The sequence below is a fragment of the Emys orbicularis genome, chromosome 5 (genome assembly GCF_028017835.1).
Source record: "Emys orbicularis isolate rEmyOrb1 chromosome 5, rEmyOrb1.hap1, whole genome shotgun sequence".
NCBI classification, from domain to species: Eukaryota; Metazoa; Chordata; order Testudines; family Emydidae; genus Emys; species Emys orbicularis.
In genome coordinates this window covers 66,754,769-66,775,872 of record NC_088687.1, presented here as the reverse complement: position 1 = coordinate 66,775,872, position 21,104 = coordinate 66,754,769, and positions in this window count along the sequence as shown.

Below are 21,104 nucleotides of genomic sequence, written 5' to 3'. Positions count from 1 at the left end.
CACGGTGCTGGGGAAGGGCAGGGACTTCTGTGCATTGCCTGGGGCTCACATCATCATAAAGGGGTGGACATGAGGCTGGGCCATGCCACCCTCTTACTGCACCAGCCTGGAGAGTGAGTCTAACAAACTATCTAAACGATTGATGAAGGCAGCAAAGTTCACTGTGTATCTGTGACTTGGGAAGGGATTGTCTCTAAGGCACATTCCTTCCCTGAGTTCCCACGGAAACAGTGCAATTCCAATGCAGGCTTGTAGTAAAGGTCACAATCTAGACCTTTATTTGTGGCCATTTTCCCACTATATCATATAACTATATAGATGAAGTGTTCTATCTCTAGCCTGGCCTTTTGTACATGTGAAACATTTGAGACTGGACACAATTATCTAACCAAAATGATTGCAGCATATCCTGTATAAGCAAGGGTCATTGCAGTGTTGCCAGGTCTCGTGATTTCATTGCAAGTTTCATGAGGTTTGATGTTTATCTCCAGGCTCTCACTCCTGCTGGAGTCATCTAATTACCTGAAGATCTGAACTTTCATTTAAAAACAAAATAAGTTTCTAGATCTCATGGTTGTGCAGAAAAGCTTGAAAATGGGATCCAAGTAAATCCTAAGGACTCAAACAGAAGACAAATAAGAACACCACCACATTTATAATTTATTTTAAATATCAGGATTTTTAAGCCAATCTCATGATTTCTGAGCTCTGGGGGTTGGCAAAATTGTCATTGTTTTGTGTTGTCCTGACCACAGCATACTTTCCAGTGCCAGAGCCAGCCTCCTTCTCCCCGAGTCCCTCTCAGCATGGTGGAGCAATGCATTCTAGCTGCCCATCCTCTATGTTCCTTCACAACATTTTTCAAATTTTGTTTTTTTTGTTTATATACTCTTGCCCATTTGTCACTCAGCCATGGCTTTCACCATATCTCTCTTATGCATCACAGCATCTGTCCTCCTCCTCCCCACTCCCTGCCACCCAATGGCTCCATTTCACTATCCTTGTTGCCCTCACCCCTCTTCAGCACCACCTGGTTCTCTCCGTGCTCCATTCTGAGCTCCCCACTCTGCACCCCACTAAAACTGCTCTCACCAAAGTCTCTAATCATAGAGTCAAAGAACTGTAGGTCTGGAATTGCTTACTGCAGGTCTTCTTGCAGCTTTCTTTGAAGCATCTGGTACTAACCACTGTTGAAGACAAAATACTGGGTTAAATGGAACACTTGTCTTATCCAGTATTGCAATTCCTATGTTTCTTTCTCCAACCCACATATAGTCCTGCTTCCCCCTACAGTTACAAGTTTTCAGCCTTTCTTAAATGAATTGTGGGAGGACCTCTCTCTTGCCTAAGCTTTTTCACTTGGTATTTTTCTTTAAAGTTATTTGCAGCCTAGTTTAGCGGCATTCTTGACCACTGCTGTTTACTTCACCTCACAACCTCACTCACACATTCCACTTCCCTTCTTCTGACTTTCTTTTTCCATCTGATAGAGCCCAGTGTTATTTCTGGATTCCTTTCTATGAACCTCTTTGCAAGACTTTCTTTTTTCTGAACAAGAATAGTTGGTACATACAAATAGAAGAATATTTTAGCCAACATAAAAAGTACAAAAATGATAAGGATTCTTATAGGATTCTTCTTTTGCCTTCAAAGGAGTTTTCTGCTCAGAATACTCTCATTCTTGTATGAGCAGTCTCTCTTTATCCCCTAACAACAAGTCCAGGGACAAATTAATTTTAGCTAACAGTTAAAACCACATTAATCCTTATTTCACCAGTTTTAAGCATATGATTCCACAAAGGAAAAAAAGTATAATCAAGTTCAAGAGACTCCTAGAGTTGTTTCTTAATAGGGCTGCATGACACTCACCTCTCATTAGTGTCTCCTGTTATCTGGGTGTGGTGCTGCAATCTTCTTTTTCACTCCTGGAACCCCGTGTAGGTTGTCAATCTCATTAGGTGGGTCTTCAGTGGCTCAGATCTCCAGCCAAGTCACACAGTCAATGTGGACAAACACCTTCCGAGGTAACAAAAGTTCAACACACAGTCTGCCCTTAATAGGATCTTCAGCAATCAGCACTGTCTCTGGGCCCTTTAAATCTAGCCCCTTTCTCAAGCCTTTAGTAGAGTCAAACTGCAACTGTTAGTCTACCCTCACCAGGGTCTTCAACCCTGCCCTTTAAGTCCTGCCCTTCACTTGGACTTCCCAACAGAGCCTTTCCCTCCCACTTGGGGCTTAGGCCATTTCTCTAGTGGCAGGTGAACCCGGGCCCATCCTCCACTCCAGGTGTCATCCCAGGGTGCTATAAACAGCAGCCACTTAGGGCTGCTCCTAATAGTTGCTGCTGCGTTCCCTGGGCTGCTTCCTGCTCAGTCCCATCACCTTCACCAGTTGCCTTAGGGTTACAGTCCTTGGATTATCTCCGAGGTTCCCTGCGTGAGTAGGGTCTCTCCCAGGCCTCTTTGCCTGAAGCATTTTGCAGTCTTCCAGCCCTCTCTCACCCTGTTCTGGTCCCAGCCAGCAACTGACCTGCTCAGGCCCTGTAGCTCCTTTTAACTGAGCTTACTGAGCTCTGATTCGCCGCTTCCCTGCAGCCTTTCTAGGCAGGCCTGGAGGAACCACCTTCACTGCTCCTTTCCTGGGGCATGAGGTGATAGGACCATGAGGCCTTCAGCAGGGGGCCACAAAGGGCCTGGTTCACCCATCACAGGCTGTGATTGAGGTGAATGGAGGAAAAACAGGAGAAAAATCATATTTACAGATAAACAGGTTGGGCTGGATCATCTATTCCTTTTTAAAGTACCTTATTCTTATGATCAATGCACTGAAACGTCAATAAACAGCAGTAGATTTGCCAGTAGAAAATGAACAGTATACATTAATCGACTTAAGAAAAAATTACCTTCACCTCAATGATTATTAGTGTTTCTTTAACATGCCTTTTTATCTAGTAGTTCATTTAAATATTAAATTTAATGCTAACAAAAAAGTATGGACTTTAAATGTGAGGAAGTTGTGTGTGTATGGAGTGGGTGCAACTGGCTTAATTATTCCCTATGAAAGGAAATAAAATGAAACCTTGCTATAGTATATTATACAAGTTGCTCATAAAATAAAATTGACAAGATGCAAACATTGTATAAATCCCACAACCACAATGCACTGTCATTTGTTACCAACTACAGCTTTTACTTATTAATATTTCTGGGTCTTTATAAGGTAATACCCACCTTTATTCTGCCACTTTTTAGAGATGCTTTACTACAAAATGAGCTTCATCACCTGTAAAGAGTATGAAATAGCTTAGATAACAGGGGAGCTGGGATGTCTGATACAATGAGAGGACCAAAACAAAAAAATCTTATGATAAATATTTCCCCCAACTTTACTTACCACCAACGTCAAATCTGCCAGGGACTATGAGCGCTGATAATGTCCTTTCAGATCTTTACCAGACTTCTTGTCACTGATCTACTAGATATGAGGTGTTCCCATCTGAGGCTGGAAGTCATATTGCACTCAGACTACTTACTTGTCTTGGTCACCATTTGGCTTTTAATGTTATGGGTGTAAGTAATAGTATCACTACACAATGTATCTACATGACAGAGCAAGTATGTTTATCACAGGAGCACTCCCTGAATTACTTATGAGAGAGTATGGAGAGCACTGAGCAAATATGAATTTTTGGACCTCTATTCTATTATGAAGGTGGTCTAGTTGTTAAAGCTGCTGTACACTGACTATACAGGAAGGACAAGAGACAGAATAAGTGGTAAAGTATGTTAAAGTTAAAGGGTATCGAACTTAAATTCTGAAATCTAATCCACTTTTCAGCTCTATCATTAATATTCCTATTCCTTTCATCCGAGGTAATAGAAAATGATAGGCAGGACTTAAAAGATTCAGAGAAGAGGCTCAGGGAAGATAAACATCCATAAGTTCAGAGGTTTATACAGAAATTGTCTGAGCTTATCCAAACCTCATTTTTCTAGAAATCAGGCTGGGAATCTTGGAAGTTCAGGCTTTCCTCCAAGATCTCCAGTACTGCCTACTGTCAGCCAGTTTGGAAATACAACACTAGCACCAGTGTATTGGTACTTCTGCTTCTACTCCTGACTGAAACCTGAAATAATTGTAAAAAGATAATCATAGTAATACTTATCACATCAAAAGAGCATCTCATCTTCAATGTAAAGGCAAATGATAACTAATATCACCTCTGTAAGTTAAACAAGTGTTCTTATCCGCATTTTGCAAATTTTTCGTCACAATTTAAAATAGAAAGAATTTCTCTGTACCATCTCATGTCCAGAAATATCTGCTTTGATTCAGTGGGTGAGAGGAAGGGTGAATGACTGGATGTACAATATTAGCACACTTCTCAAAGAGGTTCCTAAATCGCATAGAATTAGCAAACAAATCTACATTTAGTGATACTTAAGGTTGTGGTAGGACACGCCCCATCCACCCCAACCTTAAAAGCATGATAATAAGAAATGAAGGAGAAAGACATATAAGAACATAAGAAAGGCCGTACTGGGTCAGACCAAAGGTCCATCTAGCCCAGTATCTGTCTACCGACAGTGGCCAATGCCAGGTGCCCCAGAGGGAGTGAACCTAACAGGCAATGATCAAGTGATCTCTCTCCTGCCATCCATCTCCATACTCTGACGAACAGAGGCTAGGGACACCATTCTTACCCATCCTGGCTAATAGCCATTTATGGACTTAGCCACCATGAATTTATCCAGTCCCCTTTTAAACATTGTTATAGTCCTAGCCTTCACAACCTCCTCAGGTAAGGAGTTCCACAAGTTGACTGTGCGCTGCGTGAAGAAGAACTTCCTTTTATTTGTTTTAAACCTGCTGCCTATTAATTTCTTTTGGTGACCCCTAGTTCTTGTATTATGGGAATAAGTAAATAACTTTTCCTTATCCACTTTCTCAACATCACTCATGATTTTATATACCTCTATCATGTCCCCCCTTAGTCTTCTCTTTTCCAAACTGAAGAGTCCTAGCCTCTTTAATCTTTCCTCATATGGGACCCTCTCTAAACCCTTAATCATTTTAGTTGCTCTTTTCTGAACCTTTTCTAGTGCTAGAATATCTTTTTTGAGGTGAGGAGACCACATCTGTACACAGTATTCGAGATGTGGGCGAACCATGGATTTATATAAGGGCAATAATATATTCTCAGTCTTATTCTCTATCCCCTTTTTAATGATTCCTAACATCCTGTTTGCTTTTTTGAAATATGCATTTCTTTCCACTTTCATATTGCCTACAACACACTCCAGTGCTCTATAAAGCTGTCACGTCCATCTCCAACAGATACCCACAAGCAATATATACCACAGTTTCAACAAATTTTCTAACAAAAAGTCTTAACAGTGACTTCAGACTTTTTATATCCATTATATCAACAGATCAGTATATCTGACTGTCACTTATTCCAGGCATGATCCCACCTCCCACTGGTGAGTTTCATATCCTGCACTTATTGGCCGCTCATCTTCCAGAAATGGGGCAGCCTCATTCCTGTTGCACTCACCCCTATACTACTTATCCACCTGACCTTCTCACCCCACCTCCAGACTGCTTCTATCTAAATGCCAGTTACTAGCTGCTTTACCTAGTGCTCCCACCTCCAAAATTGACTCCACTCAACTCACCTTGGTCTCCCCAGTCCTTCTCCAGTTGTATTCTTTTGTACAAATGATAGCCTTTTGAACCCTTTCTCCTGCTGCTCAGCCTCACAATGAGTCCACCTTAAGCCTTCCCATTCTTTCCTTTCCAAAGTAGACCCTCTTTCTGGCAGCTGCTCCATCACTTCCCACCCAATTCTTGCTCAACTTACTCTCTTATCTCTGAAAACCATAAAAAGTAATCTTATGTAACATGCCATCTCTTTTTAGAATTCAGTAATAAGGCGGTTAAACCATTCCTACCAACTCTCCCTTATTCACTTCCAGGAACTCAATGATACAGTATGTTAACTTCAGTATTGTTCTAACCAAGAGATGTACAGCTAATAGTCTGTGTACCTTCAAGATACTTGGTCTAATGGTTCCTTTTACAGAATATACAAACACTTCTGGTGTAAATCTACTTTTCGAGCCAATAGTCTGAAAGGTTGAGCAATTTACTGTATGTTGCCCTCTTACAGTTCAGTGCTGGGGAAATTAATTTAATCTTGTCCAGTCTTGAAGCAAGTGTTTGACTAAATGCAATTAGTTTCCTGATACATGAACAAAGCCAGGACAAGATTTAATTACATTTGTAGAAACATGATCTAATGCATAAGGCTGATTTTCTTCCAGTATCTAACGGACCTTGCCAGAATCATTATAGGTAAATCACCCAACATACTAGAGTAATTACTCTTATATTTCTTTTCAAGGATACAATATGTTTTCTAGAGTGTTTTCAAATTTAGCTGCTGGATAACTATGAAAATTTTTGTGGAACCCCTTTTGTGAAAAAGTTTCTATATAATATGACTATCAGCATAGCATTTGCCAGACTGATCAGATCAATAGTTTGAGTTAATCTTGTCTCTGACAGTGGACAGTACTATATGCTTCAAATGAAGATGAAAAAGATGCTATAATGGATAATTATGGAATATCCTGTTAATACAGAAAACTTCTTTCTACCCCCATCATTTAGGATTTTGTTTATTTCACTGAAACAAAAGGGATTATATCCTTTCTAATTATCTATCTAATGTAACTGTAGATGTCCTCATTATTAATATAAATGTCTAATCCTTTTTGAACCCCACTGAGATCATGGCTTCAATTATATTCTGTGGCAGTAAGTTCCATGGGTTAATTATGTGTTGTGGGGGAAAATCTCTCTCTGAGTTTTACATTTGTTGCCTTTCAATTTCATTGAATTTGTTCTTTTAATATGAGAAAGGGCAAAGAGGAGTGCCAAATCTATCTTCTCTGTATCATTATTTTATATAAAACTATCATGTCCCTTTTTATTTGTTTCTTGTCTAAACAGTCCAAATCACTCCTTATTAGTTTAGACTCTCTCCTTGCTTCTAATCATTTTTATTCCACTTCTATGCCTGCCATAGTTTATGCTTCTTTAAATTAAGGGTTAGTCTACACTAGAAGCACTACATCTGGTGAAGATGCTCTATGCCAATGGGAGAGCTCTCTCCCGTCAGCATAATTACTCCATCTCTGTGAGAGGCAGAAGCTTTGTCAATAGGAGAGCATTTCCTACCAACGTAGTGCTGGTGTGGACAGTGCTTAGGTCGCTGTAACTTGCATCACTCAGGGGGGTGGCTTTTTCACACCCCTGAATGACATAAGTTATATCAATTTAAGCAGTAGTGTGAACCTGCCCTTTGTTTCACTAGGATTGGATTTCCATTTGCTGAAGGATAACATTTTGACTCAAATAACCTTTTGAACTTTGTCATATATAATTGTAATTATTTTATCATTAGAATTTCTGTACCCCTCTCTGCCCTGTTTCACAGTCTCACTTAAGCAGAACACAAAACAAATCACATACAAGTAAAACTATATAATTCACAATAATTTAGTAATTTGAAAATTAGCTACATAGTAATATTATATAAATCCAGGTCAAAAATGGTACTGACAACATGGAAGAGGATAAAATGGCAAAATGTAGTCAAGTACCCAGGACTAAGGATTTCAAGATTAGAACTAGAAGGTAGTATGTTAATAGTGAGAGATTCCTCTTATTTAGATTGCAATGTTGATACTTTAATAACTATAATCTCTTTAACTTCATTGACTTCAACAGAACTTGATTAAGTGGAGTTATACTAGGAATACATTAGGCCCAATATTTTTTGGTCATAGTTTCTCATTAATATAAACGCACACTCAAGAGAATGAGCTGAAAACTCTAGACCTGGCTGAAGTGTCTTAGTGTAAATATACAGAAGCATTTATTTTGGTCAAAATATTCTGGTTTTCCAAGGGAAAAAACAAACTGAAAATGATTTCTTTTTGGAAAATGTTTATGGTTTCAATTTAAAAAAATGGCTTTCAATTTCTGATCACTCAAAAATATTACAGAAAGCCAAAAAATTGTCCTGAAAATGGTTTTAGAAAACTGAATTTTTTTCATGGGAAATTTCAAACATCCAATTTCCCTCACACCCACCCAAAAAAAAAGGCAGGGGGCATTTTTCCACCAGCCCTATTCTAGATTATCTCTCAACAAAGGATATAAGGCATAAAGGAAAAACAACCTTATTCTTTACAGCAAGAATTCATATCTTAGGAAAGCAAACATGCTCTCTCTGACTATTTTTGGCCTGTATCTTCTCCCACTGAAATCAATGGGAGCATGAACAGGACCCTTGTGCCATTTATATAACAGTAATTGGTCATAACATACCATGGTCGGTAACAGGAATACTATGTTTTCATTATTCCACAGTTTGGCTTTCTCTCAGAGACAGCCTGCCTATAGTGTTATATTGATTATATACCCAGCCAATTAATCTATTGAGCTTCCCCTTCCTAAGGTATCTTGATAAACAACTATTCTCTCTATATATTAAAATTTAAAAAATCAAGCATCATCTATCCTTCCCATATGATTTAGTCTCTCAAAATATTGAGTCTTTCCCATTCTGTGCCAGAAAAGTAGCAGACAAAAGTTCCAAAGTCAGTCTGCATTCTTTCTTTCCCTTAAATTATTTTAGTGCAGCTTTGTATTTTAGACAACGTTTTGTTCTCCAACCATTCATGAGCAGTGAAGGCCAAGATGTCACTCTTTCAAAAGATTTATGAGTTGAATGAACAGAAGCTGACTGAATGGAAGAAATGGATAGGGCATTCTGGCAGATATGTCTTGGAAGAAAATCAAAGCAAAAAATAAAATAAAGCAATATTTTGGAAACTAAGAACCAATATTTTGAGAGACTAAATTGTTTGGGAAGCAGAGATGACACCTGATTTTATTAATTTAGATAGATAGAGTGGGGGGGGCTTACACAGAAAAATTGATTGGCTAGGTCAGGTGATGCATGTACTAGCTCATCTTTGCCACATTCACCTGTCATTTGCATTTTGTCAGTGTCTCAAAATCAATAATATTATTGCACTTTGCACTTAATGTAACACTTACTTAAGACTCTTAAACAGATTTAATAAAGATGGTCGTGGATAATTACCTGAAATTTACCCAGGAGAAAAATAAGGATAAAGTCTGTGATTAGAACACAGTGGGCAGATTCTCAGATGGTGTGAATTCTCATAGCACCATATTATTTTTCAATTAAAGAGAGTTTTGAACAAAAAAATGTGACTAGCTTTATTTAGAACAAATCTGAGGACATACCATGAAGGCAGCCTTTTACCACTGATAATTCAATTCTTGCTGGCTGTCTCTGAATACTAAAATCTGGAAAGCATGGTGCATCTATGGAGCTATGAGAATTTCCACCAGCTGAGGATCTGCCCCTGGTGTCTAGGTCCCCTGCTCTAACTACAAGGCAGAAAAAGAACCAGATTTAGATAAATGAGTAGATGCACTGAGACAACACCGGGAGGCATATCATCAGCTGGTGTAAATTCCCATAGCTCCATGAAAACGCCAATATTTTTGTGTGCTCAGACACAGCAAAAAAAATGAATTTCATTCTTTGATGAAATTATAACTTTGGTTGATAAAGGTAACTGCACAGATATAATATACTTAGACTTTTGTAAAGCATTTGACTTAGAACCACACAACATTCTGATTTTAAAAATTGGCACAAAACAAATCAATAAAACACATGCCAAATGGATTAAGAGCTGGTTTACTGACAGATCTCAAGGTCATGTCAATAAGGAATCCTCATCAAAGAGGGGTGATTCCAGTGGGGCTCTGCAGGGATCAGTGTTAGGCCCAACATTATCCAACATTTTCATCCATCATCTGGAAGAAAATATAAAACTGATGCTGATAAAATTTGCAAATGTCACAAGGATTGGCAGAGTGGTAAACAGTGAGGAGGACAGGACAGTCAAATAGAGCAATCTGGATCACTTGGTAACCTGGGCCCACTGAAACAAAACATATTTTAATAAAACCAAATGCCAAGTTATACATCTAGGAACAAGGAACTCAGACCATCTCTACAAAATTGTATATGCTCTAAATGTTATACATGTCATCTTGACAATATAGGAAGTAATTAAATAGTTCTCAGATGAAACCAGATTTTCAGCTCTGGGAGGACAAAACAGAAAAGCACTAAAAATTAGCTAACTAGGATATAGGATATAGCTCTAATCAACAACAATAAACTTTGACCCTTCCATACAACTAGCTTAACTGATTCAGGGGTAAAGTTATTTTTCTCTTGTTGAAATTTAACACATTCGTAATTAAATGTATTAGTTTACAAGAAAATCAAGAAGAGCTCTGTGTAAGCTCAAAAGCTTCTCTCTGACCAACAGAATTTGGTCCAATAAAAGATATTACCTCACCCACCTTGTCTCTCTAATATCCTGGGGCCAGCACAGCTACACTGTATACATAATATAATCAATATGATTTTAGCTTTTAGCTTATGAAATTAAGGAGCATGATGGAACTAATTATTGTACTTAAATAGAGAAATAAGCTGCAAATTCATCTTTCATATATTAGGACTGCTTTCTTAGAATTTTATTCACAGTTGTATTCCGTGGATTCCACACCCACTCAATTAACTTTTGAGGACTATTTACAGACAATTTAGGTTGGGATTTTCCACTGAAATTCTATAAGATTTAGGTGCCTAATTCCCTTAGAATTTGGAAAATCCCAGCTGGAATTACATATTATGAGCCAACCTGAGTAACGCAACTGACTTCAACTGGAATTTCACCAGAATTTAAATTGGCCCTATAACTTGACGCGAGTAGAATCAGCTCATGCTACCATCACTCAGATTCTAAGCAGCTCCCTCCAAATAAAAGTACCCAGACCAAATGGGGCCAGGAACAATACCATAACACATCATCTCTTACACTACTAATTAGCTTGACCAGATGTCTCTCTCAATCATTAATCCATCCCAGCAGGATACAGCTACAGGTATAGCTCTCAAAACCCTGCATGCCAGCAGAGATGCTTGGATCTTATTATCCAATATACTTTTTAAAGCTCAGCTTTTTATTTTCAGATATGGCAAAGTTTAGCTTTGGTGCCTAAAATACGGAGAACAAAGGGCCTCCTGATCCTGTACCATAGAAGTCAATGGGAGTTTTGCTCAGGCTGTCGGATCAGAAGCTGAAAAACAATAGACACTAGACCATAAACAAGGTACATTCATTGACAGTTGGTCCTTTTATATTAGAGATATGGCAAGTTTGTTCTCTTGCTTTTTGCAATGGTTATTGAACCTCTAGCAGCGGGTATAACAGACTAACTGACAATAAAGAGTGATGGGATCATTGACAGCACAAAACAATTGCTGTATATACCAATGAAATATTATTTCTCTTATCTCCCAGCTCCTATATTCCCTGCATTAATTAATTCTCCAGACAGATCTGGATAATTCTATGGTTATAAAATTAATTACAGCAAATCTGAAGCTATGCTATTAGCATTCTCCAAACAACTAAAAGACAAAATTTCTGTTTTCCATTTTGATGTAGCCTTTTGGGACACAAATACTTGGAAATTCCTAACATATCTTAGCTCTTCACATAAAACTTTCTCTGGATCCTTGTAAAAAGTTTAAGCACTGAGGCAGATGTTCTTCGCAATGCTAGGCCATATTAACACAATTAAAATTAGCTAACCCTCCCCAGACTACATAACCTATTTTTATGCGATCCACAATTATTTCCATTTTTAAAATGCTACATTTATTTTCTGTGTGTTTGGGAAGACAAACTCAGGAATATGCTTTAAAAACTTCTTGATTTGAGATTCCCTAACTTTTAGTTGCTTTATCAAGCTACCCAGCCTCATGCCTTAGTTTATTAGATGGCAAAACCCAAATCCATTGTCTCAGGGTATAGAGAGGGGGGCCATCTAAGTGCATTTAGTCCAAAAATGTGTCCCCCAAAAGAACTCCCTTTAAAGTCAATGGAAAGACTTCTGTTTTCTTCATGATGTAGCCCATAGCTTCAGAGATTATTCTATAAAGTGCAGACATGAATAAGTTAAACAGTACTCTGAGGATTTGGAGATCTGTCCAGTTCAGAGCTGGTATTAAAGATAAAATAATCTCATTTACCCCTCTGTAGGATATCAGTTTTATAGTGCAACTGATAAAAGTTTGGTCCACACGCTAAAAATGAATGATTTATTATTCTTTTCTCAGTTTATCTAATTCTTACATAAGAACGGCCATACTGGGTCAGACCAAAGATCCATCTAGCCCAGTATCTTGTCTTCCAACAGTGGCCAATACCAGGTGCCCCAGAGGGAATGAACAGAACAGGTAATCATCAAGTGATAATCAACTGTGACTAAGGTTTATGATTTCAAAAAGGCCAACTTTAATAAATTAAGGCAACTACTTAGGGAAGTGCATTGGGCTAACATACTTAGGGATCTAAAGGCAGATGACGCCTGGGATTATTTCAAGTTGAAGTTGCACGAGCTGTCCGAGGCCTGTATCCCGAGAAAGGGAAAACGGATAGTAGGCAGGAGATTTAGATCTAGCTGGATGAGCGGGCGTCTCAAAGGGGTGATTAAGAAAAAACAGAAAGCGTACAAAGAATGGAAGAGGGGAGGGATCAGCAAGGAAACCTACCTTATTGAGGTCAGAGCATGTAGGGATGCAGTGAGAAAGGCCAAAAGCCGTGTAGAGTTGGACCTTGCGAGGGGAATTAAATCCAATAGTAAGAGGTTTTATAGCCATATAAATAGGAAGAAAACAAAGAAAGAGGAAGTGGGACCGCTGAAGAATGTAGATGGAGTGGAGATTAAGGATAATCTAGGCATGGCACAATATCTAAATGAATACTTTGCGTCGGTCTTTAATAAGGCTAATGAAGGGCTTAGAAATAGAGTGAGCAGGACAGAGGGGAATAAAGGAGGGGGGATTGACATTACAGCATCGGAGGTGGAAGCCAAACTTGACCAGCTAAATGAGACTAAATCGGGCGGACCGGATGATCTTCATCCTAGAATATTGAAGGAACTGGCACGAGAAATTGCAAGCCCCTTAACGATAATTTTTAATGAATCTGTAAACTCGGGGGTGGTACCGTTGGACTGGAAAATAGCTAATGTGGTTCCTATTTTCAAGAAGGGGGAAAAAAGTGACCCGGGTAACTACAGGCCTGTTAGTTTAACATCTGTAGTATGCAAAGTCTTGGAAAAAAATTTGAAGGAGAAAGTAGTTAAGGACCTTGAGGCGAATGGCAATTGGGACAAATTACAACATGGATTTACGAAAGGCAGATCGTGCCAAACCAACCTGATCTCCTTCTTTGAGAAAGTAACAGACCTTCTAGATAAAGGAAATGCGGTGGATCTAATATACCTCGATTTTAGTAAAGCGTTTGATACTGTGCCGCATGAGGAATTATTGGTTAAATTGGAAAAAATGGGGATCGATATGAAAATCCAGAGGTGGATAAAGAACTGGTTAAAGGGTAGACTGCAGCGGGTAGTACTGAAAGGTGAACTGTCAGGTTGGAGGGAGGTCACCAGTGGGGTTCCTCAAGGTTCGGTTTTGGGTCCGATTTTATTTAATCTGTTTATTACTGACCTCGGAACCGAATGTAGGAGTGGGCTGATAAAGTTTGCGGATGACACAAAGTTGGGAGGTATTGCCAATTCGGAGAAGGATCGGGATATTCTGCAGGGAGACTTGGATGACCTTGTAAATTGGAGTAATAGTAATAGGATGAGATTTAATAGTGAGAAGTGTAAGGTGATGCATTTAGGGATGACTAACAAGAATTTTAGTTATAAGCTGGGGACGCATAGGTTGGAAGTGACGGAGGAGGAGAAGGACCTCGGAGTCCTGGTTGATCGCAGGATGACTATGAGTCGTCAATGTGACGTGGCTGTGAAAAAAGCTAATGCGATCTTGGGATGCATTAGGCGAGGTATTTCTAGTAGGGACAAGGAGGTGCTGCTTCCGTTATACAAGGCGCTGGTGAGACCTCATTTGGAGTACTGTGTGCAGTTCTGGTCTCCTATGTTTAAAAAGGATGAACTCAAACTGGAACGGGTACAGAGAAGGGCCACTAGGATGATCCGAGGAATGGAAAACCTTTCCTATGAAAGGAGACTCGAGGAGCTCGGTTTGTTTAGCCTAACCAAAAGAAGGCTGAGGGGGGATATGATTGCTCTCTTTAAATATATCAGAGGGATAAATACCAGGGAGGGAGAGGAATTATTTCAGCTCAGTACTAATGTGGACACGAGAACGAATGGATATAAACTGGCCGTGGGGAAGTTTAGGCTTGAAATTAGACGAAGGTTTCTAACCGTCAGAGGGGTGAAATTTTGGAACAGCCTTCCGAGGGAAACGGTGGGGACAAAAGACCTCCCTGGCTTCAAGATTAGGCTAGATAAGTTCATGGAGGGAATGGTTTGATGGGATAACGTGATTTTAGTCAATTAGGCAATAACGTGCCATCGCTGGTAAAATGAGGGTCTGGCTGGAGATTCTTGCCTGTATGCTCGGGGATCTACTGATCGCCATATTTGGGGTCGGGAAGGAATTTTCCTCCAGGGTAGATTGGCAGAGGCCCTGGAGGTTTTTCGCCTTCCTCCGCAGCATAGGGCAGGGGTCGCAAGCTGGAGGATTCTCTGCGACTTGAAGTCTTTAAATCACGATCTGGAGACTTCAACAGCTGAGTTAAGGGAAAGTGGGTGGGTCAGCTTTTGTGGCCTGCATCATGCGGGAGGTCAGACTAGATGACCAAAATGGTCCCTTCTGACCTTAAAGTCGATGAGTCTATGAGTCTAAGTGATCCATTCCCTATTGCCCATTCCCAGCTTCTGGCAAACAGATGCTAGGGACACCATGCCTGCCCATCCTGGCTAATAGCCATTGATGGCCCTATCCTCCATGAACTTAGCTAGTTCTTTTTTGAACCCTGCTATAGTCTTGGCCTTCACAACATCCTCTGGCAAGAAGTTCCACAGGTTGACTGTGGGTTCTGTGAAAAAATGCTTCCTTTTGTTTTAAACCTGCTGCCTATTAATTTTATTTGGTGACCCCTAGTTATTGTGTTATTAGAAGGAGTAAATAACACTTCCTTATTTACTTTCTCCACACCTGTCACGATTTTATAAACCTCTATCATATCCCCCCTTATTTGTCTCTTTTCCAAGCTGAAAAGCCCCAGTCTTATTAATCTCTCCTCATATAGCAGCCATTCCATACCCCTAATCATTTTTGTTGCCCTTTTCTGAACCTTTTCCAATTCCAATACATCTTTTTTGAGATGAGGCAACCACACCTGCATGCATATTCAAGATGTGGTCATACTATGGATTTATATAGAGGCAATATGATATTTTCTGTCTTATTATCGATCACTTTTTTAATGATTCCCAACATTGTGTTTTCTTTTTTGACTGCCGCTGCACATTAAGTGGATGTTTTCAGAGAACTATCCACAATGACTCCAAGATCTCTTTCTTGAGTGATAACAGCTAATTTAGACCCCATCATTTTATATTTTCCAATGTGCATTACCTTGCATTTATCAACACTGAATTTCATCTACCATTTTGTTGCCCAGTCACTCAGTTTTGTGAGATCCTTTTGTGCTCTTTGCAGTCTGCTTAACTTAACTATCTTGAATAGTTTCATATAATCTTCAAATTTTGCCATCTCACTGTTTACCTCTTTTTCCAGATCATTTATGAATATGTTGAATAGGACTGGTCCCACTGCAGACCCCTAGGGTACACCACTATTTACCTCTCTCTATTCTGAAAACTGATCATTTATTCCTACCCTTTGTTTCCTATCTTTTAACCAGCTACCAATCCATAAGAGGACCTTCCCTCTTATCCCATGACAGCTTACTTTGCTTAAAAGCCTTTGGTGCAGGACCCTGTCAAAGGATTTCTGAAAATCTAAGTATACGATATCCACTGGATCCCCTTGTCCACATCCTTGTTGACCCCCTGAAATAATTCTAGTAGACTGGTGAGGCATGATTTCCCTTTACAAAAAACATGTTGACTCTTCCCCAACAAATTATATTCGTCTACGTGTCTGACAATTTTGTTCTTTACTATAGTTTCAACCAGTTTGCCTGGTATCGAAGTCAGGCTTACTGACCTTTAATTGCCAGGATCACCTCTGGAGCCCCTTTTAAAAATTGGCATCACGTTAGTTACCCTCCAGTCATTTAGTACAAAAGCTGATTTAAATGATACATTACAAACTACAGTTGGTAGTTCTGCAATTTCACATTTGAGTTCCTTCAGAACTCTTGGGTGAATACCATCTGGTCCTGGTGACTTATTACTGTTTAATTTATCAATTTGTTCCAAAACCTCCTCTAATGACACCTGAATCTGGGATAGTTCCTCAGATTTATCACCTAAAAAGAATGGCTCAGGTTTGGGAATCTCCCCCACATCTTCTTTCATTACTTTTGAATTTTTCAAGGGGAAATGTTTCAATCCTGAAATAGCACTTTACATATCTACACATAAAGAACTATGTTATATAGAAGGAGAAAACTAATCTGAGTGCTAGTAAAAGAAAATTCTTCCCAATCAAAATATCCTTGCTTGATGGAAATGTGTTTAAAAATGTATCTGGAAAAAAGTACAAAGCATTACTGAGTATGTTACCAAGCAACCACTCTTTACGGCAAATGAGAAACTAATACTGGATATCCAATTAATGATGCTATGTAACAAAAATCTTACTGATATACAATAATGTGCTACTTCTTGTAATCTCATAAGAGATCCAATACAAAATCCAATTTCAACTGCACCTAACAGCAGATAAAACTGAAAAATTCACACCAAATGGATGGGGTATTTGTTGGGAGAATTGAGAACACAGAGGTGCTTTACTGAAGTCTTGAATTTGAGCAACTCTAACTATTTCCTGAGAGGAGATAAAGTTATGCATCAGAAGTATTACTGAGTTTACAATAACTATACAGTACCAGAGTCATGAATCCTTGAATCCTCACTAGTATAATCTAAAGTAATTTCCTTAAATGATTGTACAATGAATCTAACTCCCATGATTAAATGAACAATGGTGCTGTAAAAATGGACCACTAAAGGCTCAAAATATAGCTAAAGAATATAATGTCCATACTGGAAATGGAAAAAATACTGCTTTGTGAATGATTAAATGAAAAAGTTTAATGATATTTGGAAATCGGCTATGAAGGAACATAGTATAAGGAAGAGTTAAGAAACATAACAGGTCAATAAAATGAGCTTCCCACAGGTTATCCTGGAGATGTAGGTGAAATCCTGACCCCACTGAAGTCAATGGCAAAACTCAGAGACTTCAATGGAACCAGGCTTTCACTGATAATGGATATCCATACCAGGGATTGCTGTCTTTGGACCAGAAAGAACAAAAGATTGATGCTATAGTGCAGTGGTTAGGACACTCAGCTATCATGTGAGAGACCAAATTCAACTACAATGACTATTTGAGTATTTTATACAAAGTGGAACAGATTCAACAGGAGAGATTAAGAGAAACCAACCCTCATAGCCCAGTGGTTAGGGCACTCACATGGAAGACCTGGGTTCAAGTCCCTGCTCTGCATCAGGCAGACTGGAGATTTGAACCTCAGTCTCCTATATTCCCTGTGAATATAAGGGGAGATCCCAGAACCACCAGTTCCAACTGTGTTGTGCATGTGGCCCAATCCAGAAGACATGCTCTAAAATTGCCTCTGAGCATATGTACACTTCGGGTCCTGCAGGCAAGATAGGCAAGAGAACACCTAGTGGTGAATCCTACTGGGGTTTGCTCAGGTGCCGAGCTGCTTGCTGGTGTTAGAATGAGGCAGCTTTGTGCATGCCCACCAGCAGAAATGTAGGCATGCAAGGAACTTTACTAGTGGAAATTCAGTCACCTAGGGAATTTAAGGCAGCAGTTAATTAGGGGTTTGTAGGATCTAATTTTGGACTTTGGCACCTAAAGTGGAAAATAAACACTTAAGTACGCCTTGTGAATCCCACACAAAGAGAGGCTACAGTGGCTGTCTGAGCACCTTCAGGCCTGGTGGACACACAGAATTGTACCGATGTAAGCTATTTTGGTTAGATTTGGGGAGGGGGTTACCAAAATAGTTATACCTGTACAAAGCTTCACAGTGTCACCCATTTTCTTGAGGTATATCTCTGCCTCTTATCACTAATCAGCAAATTGGGCACTGTTTGGAGGAAGTCTCTTCCATCTCATTAACAAATTCTTTTTAAAGCAGAAATATTTTCTTTTCTAAGCCTGAGAGCCTAATTGTTAACATCATGTTCATAGGATTTCTTTGGAAAAATTCTAAAGCTTCTCTCATTTACTTTCCCAATTGGAAAAAAAATTCTAAACTTAAGAATTTTCCTAACTAAACCAAACTACATTTTGGTAGTTGAGATGAGATGAGGGTGGCCTTTTCCAGACAAGTGAAAAGGAACATTTTTTGCTCCAAATCTCCTAGTAAAAAGCACTCTATATGATCTTTTATCACTTTTATCTGCAGCATGCCTTGATCTGCAATGAGTCATTAGAGGTCAAACCTAATTCTTAAGTTCTAAGCGTGAAAAAGTTCAAGAACCCGTAGTACAAACAAAAAATTAGAGGAAGTTGAAACATCTATTGAAAGAAATGGGGAGGGTGTGAGAAAACAAAATCAGGTTGTGAAAAGTGTCCCAAGTTCATTTATGAGTTAAGACTGCAGTGCTGGGAGAGTGGGAAATCACACTCTCCCTGCTTTGGGGTGAAAAACAGTATTGAGAAGCACTCACATCCGATCACATAGTTCAGATACTGAGGCAAAGATCAAACTAATATTTTGCACAAAGTGGGCCAGCTTGTATTGGGACAGTTCTATTTAGTGCAAGAAAAAGTGGGAGATATATCACAGGACCATAACACAGCACATGGTAATGTTGGTGCTTTCCACTAGAAGTAATAATTAGTTATAATAGTGATAGAAAATACTATTCTCTTTTACCATAAAGACAGGTCCAGCAGATAGGGCATTAGATGGAGACTCAGAGTACCTTGGTTCTTTTCCTGGCTCTACTACTGACCTTCTATGTGACCTGGAGTGAGTCACTTCATCTCTCCAGGCTTCCATTTCCTCTGACACTCTGTCAGTTTTGCCTATTTAAATGGTTAGTCCTTCAGAGCAGGGACTGTCTTGTCCAATATGAGCAAACAATGCCCAGCACAATGGGGCTCTGATCTCATTTGTGGCTTCTGTGTGATACTGTAATAAAAGCTAACAATAGTAATAGCCTAACATTGGACCAAATCCTCAGCTCTTCTTCCTAAACTAAACCAAAACTATTTTAATGGTTCAGAGTCTCCACTTGTCCATCTTGGGTTTACTGTTACATTCTTAATTAATTTCTTAGACTTTTCTGGGCTTGTACTATTCAAATCTTGAGAGTTCCTGAGCTTCCCCAGTTTGGAGGCATGCAATGAATGGTGGGGCTTCCACTAGCCAGGGAAGCCAGAGATCATGCAAGATGGCATTAAAGCAAATGATTCAGACCTGACAGCCAGGCAGCCCTACTGCTGAAAGTCTGGCTGACTTCCATCTTGACCCCGATGGAAATAATGATGTTGGGGTCAGGAACAGAACATTGCAGGAGGAAAAGACAACGAGAAGACGACGACAATGACTGGACTGTACTAAGAGGAAAATGATGAAGTCAGAACTTATAAAGAATGGCTTTCAGGGAAGAGAGACGGATTTGTTTGAGAGAGAAGAAGAAAGAAAGCAGCATGCATCACAAAGAAGAGGAAAGGAGAAAGAATTCAAAAAATTCAGCTAAGAAGGAATAATCCTCAGGTCAGCATCCAAGTAGCTTCTTTGAACTGCTGAACAATTTGAGGTGTGAAGCCTCCACTACTCAGATTCTGTGAAGGCTTTCCCTGCACCCACAGCCCTGTCTGGCTGGGCATGGGCAAAGAGGAAATGCTACCCTCTTCACTTCCCAGAGCCCTGAGAGTGGGCAGGAAATCTCAACCCTATTTTCTGCTGCCAGCTCTCTACCATTACTAGGAGAGGACATGTGCTGCTCCTGCAGAGATAAAGCAAGCCCAAACAGAGCCTGAGTTCAGGTCTGGGACTGGCCTAAGGAGCAGCCCATGTTTGTGTGGTGCTTCTGACCCTGCATGTAAGAATTGGCCACTACCCAAAGGAAAGGAATTGCCTTAGTTAGGGGAAAAGGAACCATGGCTGAAGGGGCAGATGAGACTGTAACCGATGGTGGAAGAGTTCCTTTTAGGCATCATTAGGCATTAATGTCATATCACCACTGACGTCTTGTTGTTTTCCCCCCAATGAAATTGGGGTTTGCCTGTACTAATAAAGGAATTGGGATAAATCTGAGTGATTTTGGGGTCAATTCCGGACTCTCCAAAAGTTGTAAGAATTTTAAACAACCTACCAAGAGGGGAGCTCCCACCATAGACATTTACTCTTCAATACAGCAGATGGAAACTATATCTGTATGCTAAAACTGGCCTATAGCATTTTGAAATGTATTCTTGACAATATCAGGGATGGTTATACAATGTCAAAGGTCCCATTTGTGACTCAGAGATCCCCCCATGCTGTTTTGCCACCGGCACTACTTGCCACCAAGAAACCATTCCTCATTCAAGACAAGAGAGAGGCTGTATATTTTGTTAAATGATAGAATCATCTTGACTTACACCTATTACTGATTAGTTCAAATTTTGAAGTCTTGCTCCTGCATAGTTTTATTTATTTATTTTCTGGCCCCCTGTCCCATGACACAGGTCAAGTTACAAAAGTTTAATAATAACCCTGTCCCATGGCAGAGGTCAGCATCCATTGATTCCAGAGGCTGCTGTTACAGAGAATCAAAGAAAAGAAAAGAAAAGAAAAGAAAAGAAAAGAAAAGAAAAGAAAAGAAAAGGCTGCCTCAGATAGAAGGAGAAGCAGAGA